We start from the raw sequence: 18,856 nt of genomic DNA on the forward strand, positions 1-18,856 counted from the left end.
ACATGTTCTCTCTCTCTCTCAAATATTAAAAAAAAAAAGGGGGGGTGCCTGGGTGGCTCAGTTGGTTAAGAATTTGAGTCTTGATTTTGGCTCAGATCATGATTCCACAGTTTCTGTATCAAACCCTGCGTCAGGCTCTGTGCTGACAGCGTGGAGCCTGCTTAGGATTCTCTCTCCCTCCCTCTATGCCTCACCCCCCCCCCAGGATCTCAATAAATAAATAAGCTTAAAAAAAAAAACCTTAAAGAAATACTCTTGAGAGACCATTCATGTTCTCACAAATGTCTCCTTTAGTGGTGAGAACAAAGCTACGATTTAGTGGACATTAGATCTTCCAATGAGCATCCTCATCAACTTTTGAGGTGACTATGCCCGCTGCTGAGGGCTATGTTGGTGGGATGAGATCTTTGGTGTTTTGCTTTCCCACGTGGAAGTGGACCCAAGAGACTCCCTCTTTCATTTATCAGCTCAGGCCATCCTAGCTTGGCACATCTCTGGCCAAGGACTCTGAATCTTAGACCTAGGGATTGAGCACAGAAGAAACAAATAGTTGGAGAGCATTCACTCACTCCAGTGGCAGGGCCTTATGCTCAGTGGAATGGACATTTTTCTGTGGTTACCTGCTTCCTGCTTCTCCAAGGCTTCTTTGTAGTCCTCTCTGCTCTCCCATACTCTTTAGAATAGGTTCCCTTTTTTGTTTAAGTAGCCAGAGTTAGTTTGGGTTGCTTGCAACTAAAGAATCTTTAATGATACACATAGGGTGAAAAACTAAACCATAACTAGTTATTATTTAAGTCCAAAAGATTTATTAAATCCCATTCTGTTAAGACATTGTATAAAATTTGAATTTTAAGTTAAAAAATACAGTGTAAAAAATATAACCTAAATTGTATATAAAACATTACTATATAGTTCTATATATACAATTCTATATCATATATAAACATATATATAGCTCTATTTTATATATAAATATATATAGTTCTATATATAGTTCTATATTGTATATAAATATATATTTTAATTAAAAACAAAACTAAGAATGGAAAAATGATCCTACCATTCCAACACAACTATTTTAGATTGATTAATTATTTTTTATTCTCAATGCTCAATGTAGAGTTTGAACTCAAGACCCTGAGGTCAAGGGTCTTATGCTTTACTGACAGAGCCAGCCAGGTGCCCCATCAACACAACTGTTTTTATGCTTGTGTTTTCCCTGCCAGTTTGAGTCCACATATACCTATTTTTTTAATCTGATTGAGATCAGCTTTTTCAACATTTTTAAGTGCTACTTTTCCCCCTTATCAGAAGACTGAAGTTGGGGGAAAGGCAGAAGGTGAGGTAGTTGACAAAAATATTTTGAGAAAACTTTTTAATGAAAAAAAGTTTGAAACCCTGTTGAGGTGAGTCATGGTTGCCCAAATGGTCTGACCTTGTTGGCTCAAAATACTACTAGCCTCTTTTCTCCCCTCCCAGTCAACTATTTTTTACTACAATTGCATAACAAAGGAGCATTTGTATTTTAAAGATACTGATACCAACTTGTCCAGCGAGGTTTAAAAGAAAAGGAGCTATGTGCTTATTGTACATGGCTTGGGTGCAAAGAGATGGTATTAGTCACCTTCTGGCTGGGTGCCCATGTGCCTGAACTCCGTGTGTTGGGGTGACTGGCAGGGCAACAGAAAGGAGGAGTTAACTGACCATTTGTCAGCTTTACGATATTAAAGCTGAATTGAAACAACTCTGACTCTCTCGCATTGATGCCGAGTTTGTCATGGTTAGAAAAAATGCAATTCTCTTGGTCTACCATCTACGATCTATAATTTATCTGCTATTTTCCTGAAACGTGGAGTGACCATGTTTAATGATAATAGCACATGATATTTTAGGTATAGTAGCAAAATCATGAGCCATGGGTTCCAGTTCTGGCTTTTTTTTTCTTTTTTTAAGTTTTTATTTAAGTAATCTCTATACCCCACATGGATTCAAACTCACAACTTCAAGATGAAGAGTCACCTGCTCTTCCAACTGAGCCAGCCAGATGCTCCCTGGCTCTTTGTTGAAATAGTTGAAGCCTGGATAAGTTCTGCAATTCCTCTGCTTCTTGATGCTTCATCTGTCAATTCTTTTCATTCCTTTGGGCTTCCAGTTTTCATCTGCAAAATATGTTGGGTTTGATAGTCGTATAATGTTCTTGTATATTTTATGTTCAACTCATACCAACCTTGAAAAGTGGGGCAAAAATGGTCATCAGTCTCCAATGAAAGAAACTGGAGCTCACAAGGCTATTCATCTTTTAATGCAAGATGTCTTGCATCGTTTAATTAGTGGTAGATCAGGGAATCAGGTACAAACCTTGATGCATTGTTATCTGCTATATACCAAATTCCCCCAAACTTAACAGCTTAAAAAAACTTTATTACCATACATATTTTTTTGTGTGTGTGGGCCAGGGATCTGCAGACAGCTTAGCTGGTGGTTCTGGCCCCAAGTCTCATTAGATTACATTCAGGCTTCTGTTAGAACTGCATTTTCATCTGAAGGCTCAACTGGGGGAAGTCATGCTTCAAAATTCACTTATGTCATAGGTAGTAGGTTCCATGGCTGTTGGCTAGAGACTTTAGTTCTCTATCACATGGGCCTCTCCACAGACTACCCAAATCTCCTGACCATAGGACAGCTTGCTTCTCCCAGAGCAAATGATCTGAGAGTGTGTGCATGGGAGAGAAAGCGTGCTCAAGACTGAAGCCATAGTCCTTTATAACCTAATGTCAGAAGTGATACATTATCATTTCTGCCATATGCTATTGGTTACACAGACTCACCCTGGTAGAATTTGGGAGGAGTTACACAAAGGTATGAAGACTAGGAGACAGGGATCATTGGGAGCCACCTTGGAGGCTGACTACCCCATTCTGCCACTCTACCATGTGTTCACATTTTAAAAGACATCATTCAGATGATAGCCTAGGGTCAGTGAAGTCTCAGCAAAGAAATAGAAGAGATGAAAAACCAAATTGAGATTTTAGAACTAAAACATAACGGAAATGAAAAGTTTACTAGATGAGTTCAACAGCAGAATAGAGCAGACAGGAAAGAATTAATGAACTTGAAGATAGAACAGTAGAAAGAAACTGTTAAATATCTAGATCCAACTACCAATTTACAGAAAATGAAGAAGACAGAAAAATGTTAAACTACACTTCAGAGATGCGATCAGCAAAATCCAGTCTGTGAGAAACTCTGGAAGACAACTCTATCTCCTCATTGAGTAAATTCCAATGAAAAAATTGCACACGAGGGAAACTTATACAGACTTAAAAGATTATTAACTATGGGGTGCCTGGGTGGCACAGTCAGCTGAGCGTCTGACTCTTGGTTTTGGCTCAGGTCATCATCTTGTGGTTTGTGGGTTTCAGTCCCATGTCAGGCTGTGTCCTGACAGTGTGGAAACTGCTTGGAATTCTCTCTCCCTCTTTGTCCCTCCATCATTTTCTCTCTCTAAAAATAAACTTAAAAAATATTGACCAGCCAGAATGTGTGGATATTAGTTCTATTATTGCAACAAATGAATGTAAGCATAAATAAAACACATGTTTATGAGACAATTGGAAACTTGAACATTAAAGAAGTGTTATTTTTGATATTAAAGAAGTGTTAATTTTTTCAGGTTTAATCATGTTAAGGTTATATTAAAAAGTCCTTAATTTTGGGGACACCTGGGTGGCTCAGTCGGTTGAGCATCTGACTTCAGCTCAGGTCATGATCTCACGGCTTGTGGGTTTCAGCCCTGTGTTGGGCTCTGTGCTGACACCTTGGAGCCTGGAGCCTGCTTTGGATTCTGTGTGTCCCTCTCACTGTTACCCCCTCCCCTGTTCATGCTCTCTCTCTCAAAAATATTTTTTAAAAAGTCCTTAAATTTCAAGATCTGTACTGAATGATTATAGATGGAATTATGTTCAAAATTTGTTTCAAAGTAATATGGAATGAGGGAAGTGGAAGAGAGAAATAAATGGGGTAGAACTGGCAATGTGGTAATGGCAGGTGGGGTTGGTGATTATTATGCCATTGGTTTTTTTCCTGTGAATATAGGAATTTCCCAATAAATTTTTTTAAAAGCTATTATAGGGGTGCCTGGGTTGCTCAGTTGGTTGAGTATCTGACTCTTGATTTTGGTTCAGGTCATGATCTCAAGGTTGTGGGGTTGGGCTCTGTGCTGAGTGTGGAGCCCGCTTAAGACTCTCCCTCCCCCTGCCCCCCTTCTCCACTTGTGCATGCTCTCATTCTGTACAATAAAAAAAAAAATGTTTTAAAAGCCATTATATTCTCTCCACAAAGCTGATCATCTGACCCTTCCCCACTCTGGGAGTAAACTGGAAGTTTGTTTTCTCAATTAGGTAAAAAAAAAAAAAAAAGTCTCTGTACTAGAATATATTGGGCAAGGTTAAAAACAGATTCATGATGAATACAGGGGGATTAAGTAAATTGCATAGGGAATGGTGAGTCCCCACTTATCCCCACATCCCATTGGGTAAATGGAATGCTATCAGACAGGTGTATATCCTCTAGGCAGGAGCCTAGAAGATCTTTCTCTGGGAAATATGACCATCCCTAGAGGGAAAACCTAAAGACACTGACACTGTGAGTTCCACAAGGAACTTGTTTGAAAGAAAATTGAACAAAAAATAATATTAGCATACTTGAGAGATACGATACTGCTTCCATGAAGCAAAAATAAGATTCTGTTTTTAAAAGGCCAAGATCAGGGGTGCCTGGGTGGCTCATTCAGTTAAGTGTTTGACTCTTGATTTCAGCTCAGGTCATGATCTCACAGTTGGTGAGACTGAGCCCCATGTCAGGCTCTGTGCTGACAGCATGGAGTCTGCTTGGGTTTCTTCCTCTGCTCTTCCCCCTGCTCGCTTGCTCTCTCAAAAATAAACATTAAAAAGTCCAAGATCAAAAAGGACTCTTGGAAATTAAAAATGATGGTAGAAACGAACAACTCAATAGTAGGGTTGGGAGATGAAGTTGAGAAACTCTCCCATGCAGCAGAGCAAAAATGACAAAAATCTAGAAAAGATGAAGTTATATGAATCTTGAAGTCTAGGCGATCCAAAATCTGAATAGAAGCATTTCAGAAGTACAGAACAAAAAATAATAGAGGATAGCAAATTATCAAATAACTCAAAGCAGAAGTAAACATTTCCAAATTTACAGGTTCCAATGAGTAGCCCAGAAAAATAGATTAAAATTAACCTGTGCCAAAGTACATCATTGTAAAATTTCAAAATTCTGGTGAAAGAAAAGATCCTACAAATTTCCAGACAGTAAAAACAAGTCATATACAAAAGATCAAGAATCACAATGCATTTCTCCTTACCTGCCAGTTAAGAAACCTTTTATCACCTCCATAGGACACCTGGTCAGCTAATCTATCCATGGGAAAATCCTAATGGGAACACATAGATGTGTATATACAAAAAATCCAAACCATTTGTCCAGAAAAATTAACCCACACTCCCATTCTTAAATATGCATGATCAGGCACAAGAAGAAAACCATCAAGATAGAAACACCCAGGTGAATGAAACAACTGTCTGCAGGAAAAACAGACACAACTCAGAGAAGGTACGGCAACTGCTCTCTATATTCTCAACAGATTTGAGAAAACAGGGACTGTAGCCATTGAGCAAGAAGCTATGAAACAGGAACAATCTCAGAGATTAAATAATTATCAGGACAAAATTCATGGGAAGGGTTTGAAGATAAAGGCAAGGAAAGATTCCAGACTACAGACCAGAAAGGAACAAAGTGTTGAAAAAGTTGGGAGAAGAATGAGGATCAGTTCAGGAGGACCACCATCAGAGTAACTGAAGTTCCAAAAAAATAAACAAGTGAGAGGGAAAACACAGGGAAAGACATTATCAAAGAAATCATAAAAGAAAATTTATCAGAATTGAAGGAATCTCAAGGTTGAAGGACTAACTGAATGCCAAGCCAAATGAGAAAAAGATAAATATCTATATTCAGTGTTGTGAAATTTCAGACTACCAAGAATAAATAGTAGATCCAAACAATTTCCAGAGAGAAATATTATGTACAAAAGAATGAGAATCAGACTAACATCAGATTTCTCTCTGGGGACACCAAAGTGTAGAATATAATGGAACAATGCCTTGAGAGTTCTGAGGGACAATTACTTACAAATGAGAATTCTATATTCATATAAGGCATGATGGTATTTTCAGATATAAACTCAGGAGGATTACCTTTCAAGTACTTTCTAAGTAAGCTACTTGAGAATGTACACCATCAAAAAAGGATGAAAACCATCTTACCGCCCCCATTACCAAAAAGAAAAACATAAGATACAAGAAATAATGCAACCAATGAGGAAGTCCATTGAAATGCAATCTCAGGATAACAGTTGTACAGTGAAGCTAGAAAGCTGTTTGTTCCATATTAGAACAGAAAGGCAGCTCCAGGTAGAATGTTTTCAACAAGAGAAATGAAATAGATCTAAGTAATAGAATGATTAAGAAGCCAGATCATGTTCATGACTTGAAGAAAACATGTCTATTCCATCAATAAGAAGAAAATAAGACAATTAGAAATAACAGGTAAAAAAAATTACATAAGAAACTCAAGGCCAAACAGGAAGCAAACAAAAATGTGGTGTGATTTTAATCTTGATTCTGAAATAGTCAACTCATGGAACCAACAGACAAAACGGGGAAGTCAACTCTGCCTGCAGAAGAGAATATGAATGTTGTCGTCCTTGACATTGTCAGGGTTCAGCTGACAGATATGAAGGTGGGACAAGTGGAACAGAAGGTACGGGCACCAATATCCTTACCTAAACGTGGTGGGGATCATGTGTTACATATGGGCTGATAAAAGAGCAAACACGAGCCCCCCAAAATTTTTAAGTATGAATAGAAGAAGTAAAAATACAAAGCATGTACAAAAATGGAGGCAGGAGAAGGGAACTCCTTATCTTCCACAATGGGGAGCCTGATAATGTCTTAATTTTGTAAATCAAGAAATACCAGTGTAGGGGAACCTGGGTGGCTCAGTTGGTTAAGTGTCCAACTCTGATTTCCGCTCAGGTCATGATCTCATTGTTCGTGAGTTCAAGCCCTACGTGGAGCTCTGTATTGACAGTGCAGAGCCTGCTTGGGCTCTCTCTGCCCCTCCCCTCCCTGACCCCGCCCCCCCATAAATAAGTAAGTAAGTAAGTAAGAAATACCAGTGTATATATATTATTTGTAAGAATATTACATATCTGGTAGTATATGTGTAGAAAAAACATTCTGGGAGACTATTCATCAAACTGCTAACCTCTGGCTAGAGGAGAGGGAGAGTCCCAATTGTGTCATTGCTAGGGTTTTAATAATAATTAAAAATAAAAAACCTTGAAGACATTAGAATTGTGTATTCTCAAGGTGTGCTGCATGAATATGAATTTGAGTCCTAAATTCCTGAAGCATAATTCCATACAATGAAAGTCAGAGAAATGACTTGGGAGTTACCAGTAATAAAAAGGCGTTTCAGCGTGTGAGTTTCTCTTCTCCAAAGTAAACACCCTTTCACTGGGTTTGGGTGAATTATAAATGGGAAAAGACTTCATATCTCTGATTTGCTTGTCTTTGATTTTTTTTTAATGTTTACTTATTTTTGAAACAGAGAGAGATCGTGAGCAGGGGAGGGGCAGAGAGAGAGGGACACACAGAATCTGCAACAGACTCCAGGCTCCGAGCCGTCAGCACAGAGCCTGATGCGGGGCTCGAACTCACAAACTGTGAGATCGTGACCTAAGGTGAAGTTGGATGCTTAATGGACTGAGCCACCCAGGCACCCCATGATTTGCTTGTCTTTAAAAAATGTGATTGTTTAGAAAACTTTTTAAGTGTTTTTTTTTGGGGGGGTGTGCAGGGCAAGTGGGAGAATCATAACATTTGACAATTATCAAAACTATGGGAACTTTTATTATTTATAAAGTGTGGTTACTACCTACACATTCAGGTGAGTAAATTTATGAAGGAAACCAAAGTCCTTCTCTGGAAGCCTGCAGGCTTAGATACAAATACCCCTAGATTAAGAACAATTATTTAAATGATACTTTCACCAAGGGTTTTCACAGATAACATCTCCCATACCAGTAATTCTTATAAAAACAGCATGATGTTGGGATTATATCTATTCTGTAGATGAAGAAATTGAAGTTCAGAGACAGACTCACCCATGATCACATAACCAGCAAATAGGAGAGTATTTTAAGACCACTGTGCTGAAGCCAGACTCACTCTCAGTTGTATCCCGAATGTGGGGATTGCTAGGGAATCAATCGCTCTGGGTTTATCCTGGTTCTTATATGCCTTGGGTTCTTAGTTCTCTGTGCATTTTGAGGAAAGGAAACTCTGATAACTGTTAAATTGTGGTATGTCTCTAGTCTTAAGGAAAGGTAGGGAAAGTAACGTTTGGGTGATCAAGATATTAGAATCCAAAGGAGGTTCGAAAGTGATTTTGTTTGTTTGCTTGTTTAGGACCCTCCACCATTCCTGGTGGAAAGGTAAAGACACAGATGCAGATATGGGAGGCTTGAAAGTGACTTTATGGGACTTCTCTAGAAGGATTTCCAAGGAATATACCTACCCTAATAAGCTGGTGTACTCTAGATACAGGCTTGCTTTCTCTTTGCCCACAGCCATAAATCTGGCTTCCTAACTACAGGTACTCTTCTGTCAAAACCCCAGGATGTTCTAATCTGACTGACCCTAAGGTCAAGTTGGCAACTCTGTCTTTTGAACTTGCAGGCCATTTCTTCCCAATAAGAAGAGAAATGTCTCTTTGGCGAAACAACCTAGTGCTACCCCATTGCTGTATTTCAGGCACTGGAACATTCACAGCTTTCCTAAGTCATTGATTGTTGGCACCAATCTCCCCAACCCTATTTTCCCTCCTGCTTACATAGGAATTATTCTGCAAAGGATTGCATTCAGAGCATGGAAACTCCTTTAGGGGAAGGAGGCATTAACTGATATGTTCCATTAAACATCTCTAATGATACTTAGCTCCACCCTTTTTCCATGGGAAGCATTCTCCTCCTAAGAACAGCCCATTATTATCAAAATATTCCATTCAGATGCAATATAGTTTATTTGGGATAACAATATCCCAATGTTGTTAGATACATCCCATAACAAGCCTCTTAATCTTCATCAGTGAGATGAGAATCCAACCATAATTCACAAATGCAACCGTAGTAAGTACAGTTTTTCTCCTTTGCTGCTAGTGCTTTCCTTAGAATAAAACTGTATTCCCATTTGATTCCAAAGACTCTCACTTATTAGAGAGAGGCTTGGCAGCCCTGTCCTGTGCTTAGTTAAGACATCACAGACTTTGCTCGCTGAGCAAACAACAATGTCTAAATTGATTATACCTCTAAGTGACAACCTAAGATGAAAACTCACAGCAGAAATAGATGTGGCTTGTTGAGAAAGCTGCTTGAGTCCTTCAGGGGTGCCTTATGAGAAATAAAGTTGCCAACCATACATCCTGGGTATAAAATTTAAACTGGTGATGCTCCTGAATTAATCACTGTGAATTTTTGAAACTCTTTAGAAACTTGCTGCTTAAGGTATATGGCAAAAACACTCAACAAGCAAGTCTCCTTCCACATCCATCCAGGTGAAGCAGCCAAACCCTTGCCCTAGTCTACCGATACCAACAGCATATTGGTGTCCACAAGAAAGGGAAGCCTTTCTTCTGCCTCATTCATACATTATTTGCTTATGTGATGGTCTCCACTACCAGAGGTGAGCCACAAAATGCAGGGGAAATACCTTTTTGACCTTTAGAAGTTCTTTGCCAAACAACCTGATTCAATAATGGACAAAGAACTTGAATATACATTTTTCCAAAGAAGACCTACAAATGGCCAACAAACACATGAAAAGGTGATAAATATCATTAGCCATCAGGGAAATGCAAATCAAAACCACAATGAGATACCACTTCACAGCCATGAGGATGGCCACTATCAAAAACCAGAAAATAACAAGTGATGGTGAGGATGTAGAGAAACTGGAACCCTCATGCACTGCTGGTGGGAATGTCAAGTGGTGTAGCCATTATGGAAAATAGTATGGTGATTCTTCAAAAAATAAAATTAGAGTTACCATATGATCTAGCAATTCCATTTTGGGTATCTACCTAAAAGAATCGAAAGCAGGGTCTCGAAGATCGATATTTGTATACCTGTGTTCAAACCAGCATTATTCACGATAGCTAAAACACGGAAGCAACCCAGATGTCTATCGACAGATGAATGGATAAGCAAAGTGTGGTCTCTCCATGCCATGGAATATTATTCGGCCTTGAAAAGGGAGAAAATTCTGGCACGCTACAATGTGGATTAATCTTAAGGATATTATGTGAAGTGAAACAGGCCAAAAAGATAAATATCGTATGATTCCATTTATATGAAGTCTCTCTAGAATTGTCCAATTCCCTGAGACAGAGAGTCGAATGGTGATGCTCAGGGGCTGGAAAATGGGGAGAATAGGGAGTTGTTGAATGGATACAGAATTTGTTTTACCAGATGAAATGAGTTCTGGAGATGGATGATGGTGGTGGAGCACAACATTATGAATGTATCTAATACCATTGACTTTACAATTAAAGGTGGTTAAGGTGGTAAATTTTATATTATGTATATTTTGCCACAATAAAAAAAAATTGGGGAAAAAAACCCTGACAGCTTATATCCAAGCCACACAACAAATGCCTATAAATCAGTAAGAAAGGCAGAAAATCCCACAGAAAAATGAACAAAGAAACCCAAAACATTGCATATGTGCTTTGCTAAAGGGATTCCAAATAGCCAAAGTAACACCCTATTAGTAATCAGGAAATGCTATTTAATATAATGTTCATATTCGTCAAAATATGGCTTAGCATAATGTTTACATTAGCCCCAAAGTGGAACATTCAAATGCCCATGAATGGATAAATTGAAGTGTATTCATAGAATACTATGCAAACAATAAAAACATGTGAACTGTAGCCACAACACAGTAATATGGATGAATCTCAATGTTGAGTCAAAGAAAGAAATCAGACACAAAATAGCACCTACTGTATGGTTCCATTTATAGAAAGTTCAAAAACAGGCAAAAGAGAACTATGCTTAGGGATTCATAATTAACAAAACTATGAATAAAAGCAAAGAAATTATTATACGAGGAGAATGGTTACCTGGAGAGGAGGCTGGGAACGATAGTAATCAGGAGGATGAATGCAGGTGTCTTCTGGGGTCTGGAGATGTTCTGTTTCTTTACCTGCTGGTGACTATCTAGGAGTTTCACTTTTCCATACGTGTGTTGTATTTTACAACGAAAATGTTTCGAATAATTTTATTGTTTAATGTTTATTTATTTTTGAGAGACAGCTCATGAGCAGGAGAGGGGAAGAGAGAGAGGGAGACACTGAATCTGAAGCAGGCTCCAGGCTCTAAGCTGTCAGCACAGAGCCTGATGCGGGGCTTGAACCCATGAACCATGAGGTCATGACCTGAGCCGAAGTCAGATGCTTAACTGACTGAGCCACCCAGGTGTCCCCCAACAAAAATGTTTCTAATAGCAGAAAAAATTCCTTGCACGTTAGCACATTGCATGGCACACTGAATTTCCTAATAAATGTTTGCTTATATCCTACAGTACAATAAAGAGGAAAAGTGAACATATACTATAAATCGGTGCATACAAATGACTAGACCGTGTTTTCTAAAATATCATTCCTGGGAAGAAAAAATGGGCATCGTCGAGCTATTCTATGGCTTAAGCTCCACCACTCCCCCATCCCTCCAGGGAGATCCTGGGCAGACAGAGGCTTGATGCAGTCTAGAGAGACGGAAATATGAACAAAGAGTCTGCTTTAAGTACATGGACAGTTCTATGGACGGGCACTGAAGAAAGCGTGAACTTGGATTGGAAATAGCTATCCTCAAAAATCTTTATCACGTTCACTAAGCAGGAATAGAAGCTAATAATTATATAAGCATCCCTCCCTCACACAAACCAGAACCGCAAATTAACTTAATTTGTTTACATGAATGCCTTTAAATAATGAGGTACACAGCTCCCGCCCCTTTCTTGGTACTAGGAGAATCTTTGTCACATTCATCTGCACTCGTTTCTATTTTTGCACAATCAGGGTAAGATTAGAGCCTTGCCGGATCTCGGCAGAAAGATGAGTTTGATTCAGACACTGCAGGATGCAGAGAGAGCAGGGATTTGGTTACTGGTTCAGCGCATCTGGAGGATCGGGGAATTGGGGCACCTCCTTGCCATCATAGACCATGGTAAATGATTGTCACATACTGCAAGTCTTTTTTTTTTTTTTTAATAATTAGTGCAAGAGTGTGCGATTTGTGAATTTTCCAGTTTGTTTTAAATCATAGAATTCCTTCTGCCTTTCCTCTCGTTAGGTTGCTTCCGTTTTCACCTTAGAGTCAGTGTGAGCTTGGGGAATCAAAACCCAAACTCTAAGTTATTGGTATCAGTTTAATCAAATCATATCAAACATTAGTCTGCTGCCCTCCCTCTCCCATCGTATTCGTGAGGCAGACATTAGCCATGTAGGGGTTGTTCAGTTCCCTTCCTATTAGGGAGAAAGCCCTCCTGTGCATCGTTTGGGCACGAGGTGGTGGCTCAGTTTCCCGCTACAAAAGTAAGAGTGGCTTTATCTTCCCTTCTCGCTATCCCCAGGCAGCCAGGGCTTGGGGCCTGGTTTAGACTTAGCCAACCGGGAACGCCTTCTGGTGCTTACAATCTTGAGACATAAGGACAGATGGCATTAATTCCTAGGGGAGCATTAATTCTAGGGGTGTCGTCCTGGCCAGACTGTTTCTGATTAAGAAAAAAATCTGCTCCTTGGCTGTTCAGATGTGTTGATCACTGCCCATTTTCCATCATAAAATCTAGCAAGGATTCTGTGACCTCCCTGAAGCTCTTCTAATATATCCCATTTTTGCTTAAGTTACCTATAGTAACTTAAACAACCTATAGTTGTTTTTGACATTGTGGCCCAAATACCTTTGCTTTGGATTTTGCACATCACGGCTCTCTTCCTTGAGTTAGGACAAGAGGAAGGTAATTATTTGCCTTTCACAGTGGTTCTCAAACCCAAGCCTGCATCAGAATCACCCCAAGGTTGGTTCAACCGTGAATTGTTGAACCTACCGTCTGAGTTTCTGATGTAGTAAGTCTGGGGTGGTGCCTGAGAATTTGCATTTCTAACAGTTCCCTGGCAATGTTGCTTTTTGGGTGACCATACTTTTGAGAACCAATACTCAGAATATAGAGGAGCTTCCTCTAATTCTGTCCAAAAGCTAGCATCAATTTTTAGCCAATAAACAATGATTCAGGGTCTTACTTGGGAATCCTTTTGTTTTGTTGATTTCTCTGGTTATTGTTGCTTAATATATTACAGATGAGATACAACAAACCTAGGGAATATTTATATTATTTTTCTAGATCAATAGAAATCATGAGATTTTTAAAACCATTTTTTAATGTTTATTTTATTTTTGAGAGAAAGAGAGCACAAGCAGGGTAGGGACAGAGAGAGAGGGAGACACAGAATCCAAAGCAGGCTCCAGGCTCCGAGCTGTCAGCACAGAGCCCAATGTGGGGCTCAAACCCATGAAGTGTGAGATTAGGACCTGAGCCAAAGTTGGACACTTAACTGACTGAGCCACCCAGGAGCCCCCATGAGATTTTGAAGGAGGAGTAGATCAGAAGTCTGGACATCACCTTTGTTTATTTACAAGAAAAATGTCATGTCTGAATTTTTTACAATGAGCTTATTCTTAATAGTGTCTTAACTACTTTTATTGGGATAGTCAATTGTTTAAAACACTGCTCATTTAAGTGGGAAGCACTCCATAGACAAAACTATATTAAGAAAAAAATTTTTTAATGTTTTATTTATTTTTGAGAGAGAGAGAGAGAGAGCGAGAGAGAGAGAGCGAGCGTGAGTGGGGAGGGGCAGAGAGAGAGGGAGACACATAATCCAAAGCAGGCTCTAGGCTCCTAGCTGTCAGCGCAGAGCCCCACGTGGGGCTCGAACTCACAAACTGCAGGATCATGACCTGAGCCAAAGCTGGATACTTAACCAACTGAGCCACCCAGGTGCCCCATAAACTACATTTTAAAATGTATAATAGCAGTTCATTTTCTCATGTTCACTTTGACCTCAGCTGTTTCTGAACATAGACTGTGGGGTTCAACTAGGATCTTTAAAGAAAGACTTTAGAATTACGTTTTTCTAGAATTGTCCCTAATCCCTTGGCTGCATATATTTGAAGAAATAATCTAAATCTCAAATAATTCCACAGCCATGAAACACAACTACACACCTATCAGGATGGCTAAGAGGAATAATAGTGACAATACCAAATGCTGGCAAGGATGCCAAGAAGCATTGCTTGTAGAAAAGTAAAATGCTACAAGCCACTTGAGTTTAAAACACTAAACTTGTAATTTCCATATGACACAGCAATTGTACTCTAGGGCACGTATTCCAGAGAAATTAAAACTTATGTTCACATAAATGCCTGCACATGAATGTTCATAGTAGTTTATTTGTAATAACCAAAAACCAGAGTTAGCCTCCAAAGGGTGAATGGTTAAACATTCATGTATTAAAGGTAATACATCCAAACCATGGAATATGACTCAGTAATAAAAAGGAACAAACTACTGAAACATGTAACAACTTGGATGAGTCTCCCAGCATTATGCTGAGTGAGAAAATTCCATTCGAAAATTCTACATTGTATATGATTCCCCTTATGTAACATTTTTGAATTGATAAAATTTTAGAAATGGAGGATAGTTGTTGCCAGGTGTTGGGGGGTGGGACAAAAGGTGGGGGTATAAAAGGACAACATGAGGATGGGAAGGTGTTGGAACTATTCAGTATTTTGACTGTGGTGGTGGTTACTTGAAACCTACACAGGTGTTAAAGCTGTGTAGAACTTAACACACACACACACACACACACACACACACACACACACACACACACACACCAGTCCAGGTAAAACTGGGAAAATCTGAGTATTAATGGATTGTATCAATGTCAATATCCTGGTTGTGATATTATATTACAGTTTTGTAAAATGTTACAATTGGGGAAACTGGGCACAGTACACAAGAGATCTCTCTATATTATTTCTTACAACTGCGTGTCAATTTACAGTGATCTCAAACATTTTTTTAATAAACAGTTGTATTAAAAAAAAGACCCTACTAATGATAATAAACCCTGCCAACGATATTACCCTGCATATTGGTAATATTAAGCTTAGGGTGTAATTTAGAGGAAGATCCTAAAGACTTCTCCTTTTTATGCAGAGAAACTCCATAAAAGAATACATGTGCTAATTAATCATAAATTTTGTATATCTGATTGTTTTAAAAACTTAATGTTTGGGTGAAAAGAAAAGGGGCCTAGATCCTAGATATAGAAAAGACCTTAGGAGCACCTGGGTGGCTCAGTTGGTTAAGCATCTGACTTCAACTCAGGTCATGATCTCACAGTTCATGGGTTCAAGCCCCGCATCGGGCTCTGTGCTGACAACTCAGAGCCTGGAGCCTGCTTCAGATTCTGTGTCTCCCCCTCTCTCTCTGCCCCTCCCCCACTTGTGCTCCGTCTCTCTCTTTCAGAAATAGGTGTTAAGAAAAAACACAACACCAAGACCTTAAAGGCTGGTCTGATCTAGCCACTTGCCACAGAGGCACCAGCTCAGGTATAGCAGTATGCTCTCAAGGGGTATTTGGTATAGCCGCCAGGGATCCTTTGCATAATATCCCCAATTTCCCTAGGGTAATAGTACTAGCAAGTTTGGGGGAAAGATTAGCATATGTATTTTACCTGTACTAATCAGAACTACCATTTACCACGTGTCTGCTCTAGTAGACTGTTAAATCTACCTCCAATTTAAACCTCACAATAACTGTGGGTGAGAGGCATTATTATCTCCATTGTACAGATGAGCAAAGTGAGGCTTGGCAAATTTAATGAACCCGCTCTGGCACCAATTGGTAACATGGTGGAGCCAGGGTAGAGTGTGGGTGTGTGTGGGCCACAGCTCTAGGGCACTTATTCCAGAGAAATTAAAACTTTTTAGCAAGAATACCCGCTGCCTTCAAAAGGCGCTACCCCTGTATTGGCTCCTCAACACCCATAAATGGGGTATTCCCAGTGTGATTTGCTTGATCATTTCCTTTAGGAGTTCTTAATCTAGGGGCTGTGGGACCTTGCAGGGCCCACAAATTGGTTTCAGGAGATCATGCATGAACCATTGAAATTGGATGTAAAATTTGGTGCAGAGTTGCACACATGAATTTGGGGGAAAGGATCCATTATTTCCACCAGATTCCCTGAAAAGGTTTGGGACTCCAAAGACAGGTTAAGAACTACTGCATCGTTGGATCCAAAGAGAGACTTTTTTTTTCCTCCCCCACTGGAAAGCGTTTCAAATGCCCAATAACACCGACAAAGGTGAGTGATACATTTGGGAGAAATAAAATGAGCTGCCAAATCCTACAAAGAAAGCAGGGTCAAAACTGCTCGTTTGTAAAGGCATTGCAAAGAAGATCCTTGAAGACACTCACCAAATTTCATCTCTGTCTCAGCAGAATTGTTAAGCATTTCCCATCTATTTGTTCCCGATGTCTTTAGAAGATAGTATTTTTGACAAATTTGATACACGGTCAAAGGAAATCAAGGTACCTGAAGTTCAATATAAGGGCTGGCCCACAGGCCTAGCCCAAAATTGTGGCTGTTGAATTTTACATGGGCCAATACCTTTTATCATCTTTGTCAGCTTTTAATAGAGTTAGGTGTGAGGACAGAAGATAGGGCAGCTGTGTCTCTGTCCTTGTGCCATGAACGGTTGGAGAAAACATTTATTTTCATGCCTCTGTGCCAGCCCCTCCCTCTGCCTACAATGTCTTTGCCCGACGAACTTGAACACTGTGTTTAGGTCCTAGATCAAGGTATTCTGGGACTCTTCTGTGATCTTCCCATCTCCCTCCTCCCAGGCAGAACGGTCCTGTAATCTATGTTCTAGCCCTCGGTACACACCTCTGTCACTGTGTCCTTGTCAGCTGCTCCTGTCTGTTTCATCCAGTCCACTGAGCCTCTGAAATGCTACAGCTCTGACTTATTTATTTTGTATTCCTTGTCCCTAACCACATAGTAGGTGGCTGGTGTTTGCTGATGAATAATACATTAGCTTCCAGTTAGGAAAGTCTTACTAGTGCAGGCTGTGTTGAAAGACACCATTAGGTGTAGCTGGTTAAATGACAACAGCAATTACTTGTTAATGAGTAAATGAAATGCCTTTCAATAACCTCCAGAAGTGACCTCCTGCCTCAGGTGTTGAGGAAACAAATGATCAGGAAAAGGAAGGCCCAGACATCTAGGCAGGTGAGAAAACAGGAAGGTTAAGAAATGGAAAGATTTTAGGGCAGGAATAGTTGGGGATCAGAACAGGGGCCACCACTCAGGTAAGCAGAGAGAGAGAGAGAGAGAGGTTTAGCTTGGTTGAGAAAGAAGGGACTTCTTGAATGTGGGAATGAAAAGAAGGGTGAGATACTGGGGTGGACTGAAAGAAGAATGGAGATCACTTGGAGGTGAGGATTAGAGACTCTAAAAGGATTTATTCAGACCCCAGAGACTCACTCATAGTGACAGTCGCCTACAGAGAAACTGCTAGATTCTGGGACTACTGCTCTGTTGCTTGTATTCTTGGATATTTCGCTAGAATTATTGAACGTTTGAGCTGCAAGTGGGCCATAGAAATGATCTAGGCCTGTCTTTTTATTTGAATGACTAAGGCTCAAGAAGCAGCTTTGAATCCAGCCCAGCACACACTCCCCTCTCACTGGGCTCAGCCTGAGGCAGGGGGGCATGTCAAGGGGCGCTAGAAAAAGGGCTCTAGTCTGAAGACTGTGACTCCAGGAAAATTCCCTGGCTGCAATGGCTCAGAGCCTGGTTTCCTTAAGACACAAACCAAATAAAGGCTTTCAAAGAATTAGGTAGTTGGTCAAAAACAAATTTGGTAAACACGCCCAGCTTTTCCTCTCTATTAACATAGTATTTCCTCTCCATTACAGGTTAACAAAGAGAGGAGTTTGTTGGAGAAAGCCTAACGAGATTTAGTTCTACCCTGCCACTCGGGAGGAGGGGAAATGTTAGCTTTTAGTCCTACTGTGCAAGTCTGATAGGGGGAAGTGTTAGCGGAAGGTAGGCTGTAAAGCTGCCTTTGTGTTGGGTTGAATTGTATGCAGATTGGATAATCACAAACATCTACCTCTCAACTTTATCCTTCTCTCCCATCTTGTTTACCGTGGCCATAAATGGCACTTCCTGCGATTCTGGAGACTTTGTCATGGGTCAATAGAGCGCACTAGTTGCACAGAACACACCTAGGGGACTGTGTCTTTGAGAAATCTCTCCGTTGAAAGTGCATTATTTAAAAGCCCTTTGCTCAAAAAAAAAAGTGTTGCATGACTATTTGCGCAAGGTGCTTGGTGTAGTGACAGGCCACGGTTTCGCGTAATCCTCTTTTCAATAGCTATCGGGGGCCCCGAGGCTTGAGACACAGACCTGGAAAATCCATTCTGTCCGCATCTGCAAACCCGTTCCCTCGGAGAATGTGGCGAAGACCGAGGGTAACGGTTCGCGGGCCCAGGCGGACCCCGTTCCTCTTTCCGCGGGCTTCCAAGGCGCGCTCGACTCCCAAGTCCCGAACGCCTTCGCTCATCTCCCAGCGGGA

At 40.2% G+C, this 18,856-nt stretch overlaps 1 protein-coding gene across 1 annotated transcript in view; it reads left to right on the forward strand.

Annotated features, from left to right (window-relative positions):
* The window catches only part of ATP5MF (ATP synthase membrane subunit f), a 616,357-nt gene that overhangs the window by 242,649 nt on the left and 354,852 nt on the right, over positions 1–18,856 (forward strand). The window lies entirely within an intron of this gene.

Source organism: Panthera uncia, chromosome E3, assembly GCF_023721935.1.
Source record: "Panthera uncia isolate 11264 chromosome E3, Puncia_PCG_1.0, whole genome shotgun sequence".
Classification (NCBI taxonomy): Eukaryota; Metazoa; Chordata; class Mammalia; order Carnivora; family Felidae; genus Panthera; species Panthera uncia.